This window comes from Meriones unguiculatus, chromosome X (assembly GCF_030254825.1).
Source record: "Meriones unguiculatus strain TT.TT164.6M chromosome X, Bangor_MerUng_6.1, whole genome shotgun sequence".
Taxonomy (NCBI): Eukaryota; Metazoa; Chordata; class Mammalia; order Rodentia; family Muridae; genus Meriones; species Meriones unguiculatus.
The window spans coordinates 115,157,065-115,169,380 of record NC_083369.1 but is presented as its reverse complement, the minus strand read 5'-3'; positions in this window follow the sequence as shown (position 1 = coordinate 115,169,380).

Here is a 12,316-nt window from a genome sequence, read left to right as displayed (position 1 = left end):
CCTGTATACCCAAGACAAAAGTACTGAGAAAGAAATGAGGGAAACAACACCCTTCACAATAGCCACTAATAACATCAAATACAGTATGGTGACTCTAACCAAACAGGTGAAAGCCCTGATTGAAAAAAATCTTCAAGTCTCTGAAGAAAGAAATATAAGGAGATATCAGAAAATGGAAAAATCTCTTGTGCTCATGAATCAGTAGGATTAACATAATGAAAATGGCCATTCTGCCAAAAGCAATCTACAGATTCAATGCAATTCCATCAAAATACCAACACAATTCTTTACAGACCGTGAAAGAAAAATTCTCAACTTCCTATGGAAAAACAACAACAACAACAACAAAAAAAAAAAAAAACCCAGAATTTCCAAAACGGTCCTGTACAACAACAGATTATCTGGAGGTATCTCCATGCCTGATCTCAAGCTATGTAACAGAGCAATAGTAATAAAAACTGCATGAGAATGGCATAGAAGCAGACAGGTGGATAAATGGAACCAAACAGAAGACCCAGAAATAAACCCACACACCTATGAATACTTGATTTTTGACAAAGAACCCGAAACCATTCAATGGAAAAAAGATAGCATCTTCAATAAATGGTGCTGGTCCAATTGGACGTCTACATGGAGAAAACGGAAAACATAGATCCATATTTATCACCCTGGACAAAACTAAAGTCCAAGTAGATCAAAGACCTCAACACTCAATATAAAACCAGATACACTAAATTAGTTAGAAGAAAACGTGGGGAAGACCCTAGAACTCACTGGCACAGGAGACAACTTCCTGAACAGAACACCATCAGTACAGGCTCTAAGAGCAACAATCAGTAAATGGGACCTCATGAAAAGAGGTCTGTAAAAGAAAGGACACTGTCATCAGAACAAAAGGACAGCATACAGGAAGTTTTAGCAATTCTGTGTATTTTTGTTTTTCCATATGGAATTGAGAACTGTTCTTTCATGTTCTGTATTATGTTGGTATTTTGAAGAAAATTGCATTGAATCTGTAGATTGCTCTTGGCAGGATGGCCTTTTTCACCATGTGAATCCTACCAATCCATGAGAATGGGAGATCTTTCCATCTTCTGGTATCTTCTTCAATTTATTTATTCAGAGACTTGAAGATTTTTTTCAAACAGGTCTTTCACTTGTTTGGTTATAGTCACACCAAAGTACTTTATTTTTTGAGTGGCTATTGTGAAGGATGTAGTTTCCCTAATTTTTTTCTCAGCCCTTTTGTCTTTCAATCAATAAATTGTACCTCATGAAACAGAAAAGCTTATGTAAATCAAAGAAAAAAACGACATTGTCATTGAACAAAACAAAAGCCTACTGACTGGAAAAAATTATCAAAACTTTAAAACGGACCAACAGCACAATGCTATTGTAGTCTCAGTAGGACCTTTTATTAATTACCTTGGGACAGGAACATAAAAGAGTATTCCATTGTTTCTCACCATGGTATTGTTTTAAACCTGAAGACAGGAAGGTTGTACAATTTCTTTTTTATTATGACCCTATTCAGGTTTGACCCTATTTGATTCAGTTACGGTTATATTTGTTTTGATTATGAGTAAATGTTGGAAAACAATTATTATTACTATTCTTTTTATAATGGCTAATATTTAATATAAAACAACACTGACAAAATATAAAAATAAAACCTCCATTCAAATTACAATTGGAGAATACATATTTATAAATTGACAACAAATCCAATCTGTATGAATAGTAGTAATACTGCCATTGTGAAGCCTGGAAATGATAATAACCTTGGCAGTTCTGTTGAAGCACAGAGGTTTAAAAAAAAATAACAGTCACGTAGGCATTACAATTTCACTTCTCAAATGTCAAAGTCCGTACTGATAGTTGGCTAAGGCTAAGTAAGATTCAGAATATCTCTATTTAAAGAACTTGGCAGAGTACAGGGAATCATAAGAAAGAAGGGGAGTTAGTCTGATGGGGAAAGGATAGGAGCTCCACAAGGACCAAATATATCTGGGCACAGGGTCTTTTCTGAGACTGACATTCAACCAAGGACCATGTATGGATATAACCTAGAACCTCCACTCAGATGTAGCCTGTGGTAGCTCAGTAACCAATTGGTTTCCCAAAGTGAGGGGAACAGGGACTATTTCTAACAGGAACTCGATGACTGGCTCTTTGGTCTCCCCACCCCCGAAGGGAGGAGCAGTCCTGTTAGGCCACAGAGGAGGGCTTTGCAGCCAGTCCTGAAGATACCTGATAAAACAGGATCAGATGAATGGGGAGGAGGTCCCCCCCATCAGTGGACTTGGAAAGGGGCACGGTGGAGATGAGGGAGGGAGGGAGGGAGGGACTGGGAGGGAATGAGGGATCGGGACACGGCTGGGATACAGAGTTAATAAAATGTAACTGATAAAAAAAATAAAATAAAAAAAGGAAAAAAAAAGAACTTCAATAGTAAATCAGCTTAAAAAAACAGTGTGTACAAATCACAGCATGTTCATAGATGCCTTGAATATAAATGTAAGAACTTCCTAGTAATACATAGATTTTGAATGAGGTGGAGATGTGGTACATTCTGAAAGATAGGAGGGGAAAAGAGTCATCTCAGGAAACTGTAATTGCAAAAAAATAAAAACAATAGATTTGGCAATGATTTATGAACAGTAAGGAAAGAGGTAAAGTGAATTAATGACAGAACTTGACCAGACAGGAGAATGAAGACAAAAACACCATCAAAGACTGACAAAATAATGAGCTTAGAGAATATTTTATTATATTTAGGAAATTGAGCCCTGTTTGCAGGAGTCATTTTCAGTAGCCCAATTCTGAAGCTTCTAGTCAAAATCAATTGGCTACAAGAAGTCATCATTGGGGCGTTGATAAACATCAATGTCTGGTGGTATACAAATGGTTTTGGCAGCAATTGATCCAAACAAATAAAGCATTGCCTCAGCCTTGGAGACCAAGGGGCCATGTTGGAAGAAGATATTGGCCACAGTGTGCCATGCATTTCTGGGGGAGCTCCATACCTTTGCTGCTGCACACACGCAGAGAAGAAGCTCACACTCTAAGGTTTCCATGCTTAGGATTGATTTGAAGAATGCATCAAAATGAGCACTACCTGAATATAGTTTATAAGCTAGATAAATAATACCATTGAGAAATAACTGGCATATACCTCTTCATCTGTGATTGTCTGTAAATTACTGATTTTTAAATTATGATATACATTGAAAATAATTTCTATTAGGGACTCCTAATACAACCTTTAAAAACTTCTCTTCAAACTGAAGGCCTTTTCAGGCAGAGTCTGACATTAACAGGAGCAACTTTATTAAAGAGTGGTTAGGAAGACCCATCTGTTTAATGATCCCAGGGGACATCATAGGAAAAAAAATTATAATGCTTAAAAAGTTTCATTTTATGCCTCTAGTAGCCTTGGCAACTCATCTGTACTTAATGTATGTTTTTAAGAGTATATGAAAATTTTCTTTTTTCTTTTTCTTTTTTCAAATTAATGACCGGGACAAATTGACATTTAAAATTCTTATGGTTGTGCTCTTCATAGTAACCAAATGTTTTCTGGCAGGACAATAGAATTTCTTTGAAATAATCAAAATATAAATTAAAATATAAACTCAAGATTGTTATGGGCTCTTAATTCATCTGTTTACCTCTTTATAACAACAAAAATGCAATATGTCACTCATTTCCTCATGCTACACAAATTACCCAGTTGGTTTACAAATACCTCAGCCCTTTTTCTTTCTGACACACAGAGAAAATTTTCTTGACTACATGTAGCATGTATGATGTCACCTCAGGTAACTGCCTGTTGCCATGTATTGCTGTCTATAAATTGCATTCATAAGAGACATATTTTAAAATGATTACGTTGTGTTTTTCATAGTAATCATAGTAACGTTTCATAGTAATGTTTTCTAACAGGATAATAGACTTGTTTTGAAATAATCAAAATATAATAAATAAATAATCAAAATATTATAAATAGTAAAAAGAATCTGAAATTGTTTCAGTTATTCAAACTGAAGTGATGTGCTGTTAAGTGTGAACATTTAGACTCATTGAGACAGTTCTTATCACCAGTTCTTATCCTTAAATAGTCTTAACATAGGCAAAAGAGTGTGTAAACGCTATGTAGAAAATAAAACCGTCCTTTCCAAGTCATATTAACTCCTCCTTCCTTATTATGATTCCCTGCACTCTGCTGAAGGTTTGTTTATGAGTCTTAGTATCTGCTCTGATACACTGCTAGGTAGAGTGTTTCAGAGGCCCTCTGTGGTAATGTTCCTGTCCTGTTACTTTTTTTCTCCTACATCCACTGTCCATCCCATTTGTCTTTTTTAAGTGAGGATTGATTATCTTGCCCAGGGTCCTCTTTCTTGTTTATCGTCTTTAGGTGTATAGATTTCATTATGTTTCTCCTATGTTATAGGTCTATATAAGTGAGTATATACCATGTGTGTCTTTCTGCTTTTGGGATACCTCACTCAGGATGATGGTTTCTAGGTCCCACCATTTGCCTGTAAATTTCATGATTTCCTCATTTTTAATTGCTGAGTAGTTTTTCATTGTGTAAAAGTACTACAATTTCTGTATCCATTCCTCAACTGAGGGACACCTGGGTTGTTTCCAGGTTCTGGCTATTACAAATAAAGCTGCTACAAACATGATTGAGCAAATGTCCTTGTTGTGTACTTGAGCATCTTTTGGATATATGCCTAGGAGTGTTATAGCTGGATCTTGAGGAAGCACTATTCTTAATGGTCTGAGAAAGCGGCAGATTGAGTTCCAAAGTGTTTGTACAAGTTTGCATTCCCACCAGTAATGGAGGAGGGTTCCCTTTCTCCACAACCTCTCCAGCAAGTGTTGTCACTTGAGTTTTTGATCTTAGTCATTCTTATGGGTGTAAGGTGAAATCTCAGGGTCTTTTTGATTTGCATCTCTCTGATGGCTAAGGACATTGAACAGTTCTTTAAATTTTCTCTGCCATTCTGTCTTCCTCTACTGAGAATTCTCTGTTTAGCTCTGCACCCCATTTTTTAAATGGATTGCTAGATTTGTTGCTATATAACTTCTTTAGTTCTTTATATATTCTGGATATCAGCCCTCTGTCTGACATACGGTTGGTGAAGATCATTTCCCAGTCTGTAGACTGTTGTTTTGAGAGGACAGGAGCTCCACAAGGACCAAATATATCTGGGAACAGGGGTCTTTTATGAGGGTGTTTCTCCAACCAAGGACCATGTATGGATATAACCTAGAATCTCTGCTGGGATGTAGCCCATAGTAGCTCCGTTTTCAAGTAGATACCCTATTAAGGGGAAGAGGGACTATTTCTGTCAAGAACTCAATGGCAGGCTCTTTGACCTCCCCAACCCCCAAGGGTGGAGCAGTCCTGTTCGAACACAGAGGAGGACTTTGCAGCCAGCCCTGAAGATACCTGATAAACAGGGTCAGATAAAAGGGTAGGAGGTCCTCCCCTATCAGTGGACTTGGAAAGGGGCAGGGAGGAGATGAGGGAGGGAAGGTGGCATTGGGAGGGAATGAGGGAAGGTGATACAGCAGGGATACAAAGTTAATAAACTGTAACTAATATTAAAACATAAATTGTAATAAAAAATTAAAAAGAAAAGAAAACCGTACAAATTTCTCCAAAGTTCTAACTGAGTACATTTTCTTTATGGATACTGCAATCCACAGTACAACATGAGGAATTCACCATATACATTATCATATCCTTGTATGGATATGATAACGTAAACAGGGAACAGACTCTACTTTCATTGTATTACGTTGTTTTTCCTGATTTAGATTTTAAAGGAAGAAATACCGCTGTAATAGTGGCCCGTATATTATTGGAGTAATCTACCACATTTTTTTAAAAAATGACAAATTAGATTTATGTCACATTCCATGAAATGAGTCCATATTTGACACTGGTAAAATGATAAGAACCTGAAGTCATTGGCCATGGGGAAAACCTCATGTGTGACATGGACCCATTACTGGGCTTAGCGTGTACTGACACTTCCTTAATTGGCCTCACTGTATTTGCCAGTAATAGAGTACTTCACATGATTGTGTTTATCCTTCTCCTAGTCTCCTTTGGAATCATTCTAAACTCCCTTAAGACTTATAATAAGGAAGGGAGGCACAAAACCCTGTCCAGCTGCAGCTCCCACATCATAGTGGTTGTCCTCTCTTTCGTTCTCTGTATTTTCATGCACATTAGACCTGTCTCCAACTTACTATTGATAAGTCTTTGACTTTAGTTTATACAGTTTTTACTTCTATGTTGAATCCTTTAATATATACCCTGAAAAAATTCATAGATAAAAATTTGTATGAAAAAACTGATGTAAAACATTAACTATTGAAAAATTGAGAATGTTTTATTACTGAACACATACATACTAATTCCAAAGCTACAAATAGGCAATAAAGTAAGAAAGAATGATGCAATATCCCCAGGGAATTCTTTAGGTGGGCTTTACTTTATGCAAATCCACTGAAGAGCAGAATTAATTTTAGTCTGAGATTAGAATTAATCTAGTAGAAAATTGCTGAATATAAATAATCAAAGACAAAGATTTTTGCATATGAAATAGAATGAGACAACTAAGCTAATTTTGTAAAAATTTTAATTAATTTTACATAGGGTATAGAAAATCAGTTTATTCTTTCCTAAGTAGTCAACTAATTGGTATTTCAAAATTCATGATCATCTAAATCCATGAGAAATTAATGAGAACAATAGCTTGGTATATTTTTGGGGAATATGAGGTTTTCTAATATAATTATTTGTTATTTTATCTGCATGGCCGATTATTTTTTCTGTTCATCATCATTATTATTATTTACATTTTTTTTCACTTTGTATCCTAGAAGGAGCCACCACCCTCATCTCCTCCAGATCCCACCCTCCTCACACTTCCTTCCCTCTCCCTCTCCCCTAGTTCACTTATAGAGGAAGTCTTCTTTTCTTGCTGTCTGGTGTTAGCCTATCAGGTCCCACAAGGACTTCATGGATCCTCTTCCTTTATGGATGGGTAGGTCTTTGATCCACTTGGACTTTAGTTTTGTGCAGGGTGATAAATGTGGATCTCTTTACATTTTTCTGCATGTAGATGTCCAGTTGGAACAGCACCATTTGTTGAAGATGTTGTCTTTTTTCCATTGAGTGGTTTTGGCTTCTTTGTCAAAAATCAAGTATTCGGGGGCAAGATGGCGGCGCTGGGAGGACTCTCATTCTGACCATCAGCACAGCAGGATCAGCACAGTGACAGCAATCAGAACTCGAGGCCATAAAACACAGTAATTGTGTTTCCCAGGTGAGAGGATACCCCACCGAGGATTCAATCAGCTTTTAACTCACCCAGCTAAACCGTGGAAGAGATCCCGGTTCCGCCAGACGCTTGGCTGCCGGCCACCAGCCCCAGCCCCAGCCCAGAGCCACAAGCCAGTGTCTCTGGTCACGGTCCCAGACTGAACCATGTGCACCACACTATCAGAGACTGGAATTTTCAGTCGAGAGATAACCCAGGCTGCAGGAAACGATTGGGACCGACCTTAGGTCACCCAGACATCCCCTGGAAAAGACTCGGGTTCCACAGGCGCCCCAGGAGCCAGCCCGGAGCCACAGCCGGGGACATAGGCTCTAGAACAGAGCTTGCCTGCGTGCCTGATTCGCCGCCTGAGATAGAATTGTGGGCACCAGGGCACCAGCGAATGAGTTTCACTGTAAGGTGCAAACACACAGTCTGAGCATTCATCGAAAAGTTTGGATGATAGTCCAATGGTGTTTTTTCTTCTCAAGCATATGTTCAGCTGCTCAGGTCTAAACGTGAATCATGGAGACTCCATCATTTTGTTTTCTGCCTTAAAACAGTGAACTTTGGTTCTGGGCTCTACTTGCTACTATTGGACTTTGGTACTTTAAGCCTGAGTTTCTGGAGGTCCCTTCAGGTGGGTTAAAATATTCTAGGATCTTAATTTCGGGTGGGGAATGTCTGAGGCCCCTGAATCAGAGGAAGACAATGTGAGTCCCTCCTTGGTCAAAAAGGCATATTGGAAGACCATTTCATCAAAATGAGGAGATCTGAGTCCCTTTGGAAAAGCAGAGGCAATAGATTGGTATCCCCTTGGTCACACCAGAAGGATCTGAGGCCCAATTACATAGATCTAGTAATTCCACTCCCATGGAGGCATGTTTAGAAGGTTTGAAAAACTTAGGATATTGATGGGGTGTAGCTCTCTATTACCACAAGCAGGTGTGAAATCCCATTGCTCAGAAGAGGAATAGTTGAAATATATTTGGGGAGAGTGGATAGTCTAAAATCCACTTCATGAAAAGAGGATACTCTCAGACTTCTTTCTTCTTTGAGGTAAATCCAATTGCCCTGTAGGCAGGAGAGGAATTCCTGCCTCCGGGGACAGGTAATAGATATAAGACCCTCTAAAGTAGGACGAGATGGGAGCTTCGCAGGAGTTGATGAAATAGCCTCAGCCTCTCTACATCATATACCTGCAGCCTTGCTGAACAAAGACTGAAGGTTGATTGATAGCTTGAAAGTATAGTAAGGTCTAGGCACTCACTGCTTCATCAGCTCGAAAACTGAAATCACAGTCTAGAACACACATCTTCTGAATGTCCATGACAGGCATGGCAGCAGTCTTAAAAGTCTTCTAAGAAGCCACAATGCAGTAGTCTCTGGATATGTCTCTTCCTGAAATATATGTCCACCCACACATTCCTCTGCAGGTAGGACAGGAGGTATCTGTCTAAAGGATCAGAATAAAGACAGTAGTTACCCTCATCTTGATATTCTTGTGTTTGGGATCTCAGTCCAGAGTGTTCTGAGATAGCTTTGTTCAAAACACTGCTTTCCAGGACACTCAAATTAGAAGTTGCAGCTATCAAATAAAGTGGTCATGTGGTGAATAAGCAGGATTTCCTTGATAACACAGGCCAAGTCTGGAGCATTCTTTATTGTAAATGTCTAAGTCTCTCTATATAATATTGGAAAAGCACCTAGTCACATTTGGACAAAAGCAAAAAGACTGTTATGCCCTTCATCAAAGATGTAATATAGCAGAATCCATGGGAATAAGGAGAAATGTTGAAGCAACCTGGTCATAAGCAGAATTTCTGAGACATTTTGTGAAAAGTTGAATATCTACATCTATCAGTGCAAGCGGTAAAATCTCTGGCTATGTTCAATAAAATAAGAAAGACCATTTTCATTTGGACAAAAATTAAACACCTTGTGAAGCAGAGGAAGTTATGGTACTGCCTGATCAGCTTCTAATTCTTTTCCATTTTAGAATATCCACATATTTTGTGAGCTGTGTGGAAAGCCTGGTAACAGTCGCTGCATTTTTCAAAAGGTTGGATGGTTATCTTTAGTCCAAAAAGCCTTTGGTCAGATGAAATGATCCCAAGGCCCATTTCTTCAGAGCGGTAATGACTTACACTGTATATATCAGGAAGAAGGTTGGAAGGAATCCTAGACCGCTGGGAACAAAGCAGACATACATAGTCATTAGAGCAAGATCTATAGACACCTTAAGGATAGATGGTAGGCCTGAGTTCCCCTTGGGAAAAACAGGACATTTTCAGGTCTCTTTGGCCATAAGGAGGTTTTCTTTCTCCCTAAACAGAGGGAGCAAAACTAAGTCTGTCTTTCTGAGTAGAAGTGGAGTGTCCAAGGCCCCCATAGGCAGAGGGAGAGGCACAGAAGAACCTCTATGAGAGAAGGCATTTTCAGACCTCTTGGCTGCCAGAGGGTGCAAATGTGAGGACAACTAGAAAAAAGGGAGTAGTTCTGTTGTCCCTGTCATATGAGTGTTGGATGTCAGACACAGTTAAGTAGAAGTTTAAGGTTTGAGCCTCCTTAATGACAAAGAGAATGACTGGAATCCTTCTTGGTTAGAGAGGGTAATTTTTTGAGGGGCTTTTTGACTGGAATGGAGTTTGGGGCCTTGGGCAGTTAGAGATGATTTCAGTCTCCCTCAGTAATATGGCTGAGATATTGGACCCTACTGGTTACAGAGAGAAATTGATGGTCTAAAGCAATGGTGTTCAGGAGTAGAAGACTAAAAAAAAAAAAAAAAAAAAAAAAAAAAAAAAAAAAAAAAAAAAAAACTTATAGTAGCAAAGTCACAAAGTCACAAAACCATTAACCTTAGGGATCCAGCCTACTTTGCGCAGTGGAAAAAGGACTTCATCACAGTGCACATCTTCTGTCACACCATGGCAGGCCTAATGGCAATCCTAGCATTATTCATGAGTCAGGACTATCAGTCTCTAAGTCATCTTGAAGCTTATCATCATCTACATGGGTGCATGTACCTCTTCACTTTGGTGGCCAGAACGAAAGACAGACGACTTTTGTTTCAGGCTCCTTTAACTCAGAGCAGAGTAAACTGAAATCCCTCTGTGTTACACATGTATTTTCCTAGGGGCTATGGGTAGAGGGAAAGGATCTAAGAAGGCTCACCATTAGAGGGATATATTTGAAGCCCACAGGACTGTGGGGAATGGTCTGAGGATCCGTTGATACTGGTCCACTTTTCCTTGAGAAAAGTGGAAATTCTCAGATTCCTACAGTAAGAGCCAGTCGTTCTCATGACTCATCTTGGACACAGACAGAAGGTCAGGGGTACTACTTGTAAGAGCAGAAAGGCCTGAAGGCCACTTTAACCAAAGTGAAATTCTGATGTCCCTTCATTAGAGGGGTGTGTGTGAGAGAGATACCTTGAGAACAAGGGCAGTTTGAAGAGCCCATATTCAGAACTGAAATTTCTGTGGTCACCCTGAAGTACCTTGCTTAGAAAGGAAGTGCCTGGCCACGTTTAACACAAGAACAAGATCAAGACACCCCATTGTGCAAAGGAAAAAGACCTAGCTAATCAATGGGTAGTGGGAGGATGGTACAGCAATTGCATCATTTGCTTCCAACTCTTCTCACCAGTTCCCACTATTCATACTTTACATGTATTCTTGTGATGAATACAAAAAACAATCAGAACACTCTTCTAACAGGATGAGTGGTTGTCTGAATTTTTATGCTTCTTCAAGGTTGGATTAATCTGTGCATATCTATAAATTAACGACAGGAGCATTGTTTTTCTGACAACCACTTGCTAGGCAGATGACATTAGTGTTAGAATTAGATATCTATATTCTGTCCTCTGATCTAAACCCAGAACTCTATGAGGTCACATTGGTTGCAATTGTTTGTCTGGCAATCTTGGTCAGAGGGATTGGTACTAAGGTATATGAGTTTGAAGTTCATGTGTAAGGTGCCCTTGGGAACAAAAGGATGTTCTTGGGCCTCCCATGGCCAGAGGCTATATTTGAAGCTGCTATGAGAACAAATGGAATAAAGGAGAATCTCTTGGCTAAAGAAGCCAAATCAGAACCCTGGTCATCACTATTGCATGGGCCAGACATGCTTAGGCAGGGATAACATCTCTGTAGTTGTTGTGCTTGAAGGAGGTAATCATAGCTTCCTTTTGTACTACACTGGACTACATGTGAATGAAACTGATTCTTACTTCTACAGAGGGAGTGGCATATGGCTTACTTGATCTGAGGCCTCATTCATCAGAAGGGAAATGAGTTAATCCCCTGTTCAAAGAAACACAATGTTGTAGGGTCTTTCTCTAAAATTAGTACTTGAGACAAAGCAGTAAGTTTTGTCTAGGACTGAGGTCTGACATTCTCTTCAATGAAGTAAAAGGAGTGAGGTAACTTAGGAATAGAGGAAGAACTGGGCCCCTTGTGAGAAAGGGAAGAATTCTGAAACCTGGTTGGGCAAAGGTGTGGGTTTTCCAAAGGTATGGGATAGACTGGGGAAATGCCATCCAATATTCTGTTGAACATGAGTCTCCCTGCTACCTTATTCTGTGAAAAAAGGCTCCCATCACTGTTCTTCAGCTTCCAACTTTTCTTTAAGGTGTATAATTTTCATATCTTGTGTTGAGTCTGAGAGAGTTCAGGCAACAACTTCAGCCTTCGTCAAACAGCCTGGGCAGCTGTCCCTAGCTAGCTTGCCTTCTTCAGTTTGTCTTCATGGGTCTGTATATGGGCAGCAACTATGGAGCCACTTGATTTCTGGTGATTAGATTGAAAAGCATTACCTAGGATCTTGTTTCTAATTCTACACATAGGACCTGGGGCCGGAAACAAAAGCATAGCAATGGGAAGCCACCAAGGTCAAAGGCTTGCATCTCTATTCTTTAGAGTATATACGTTGGTTGTAGGTAATTCAGAGACACAAGGGGATGCCTG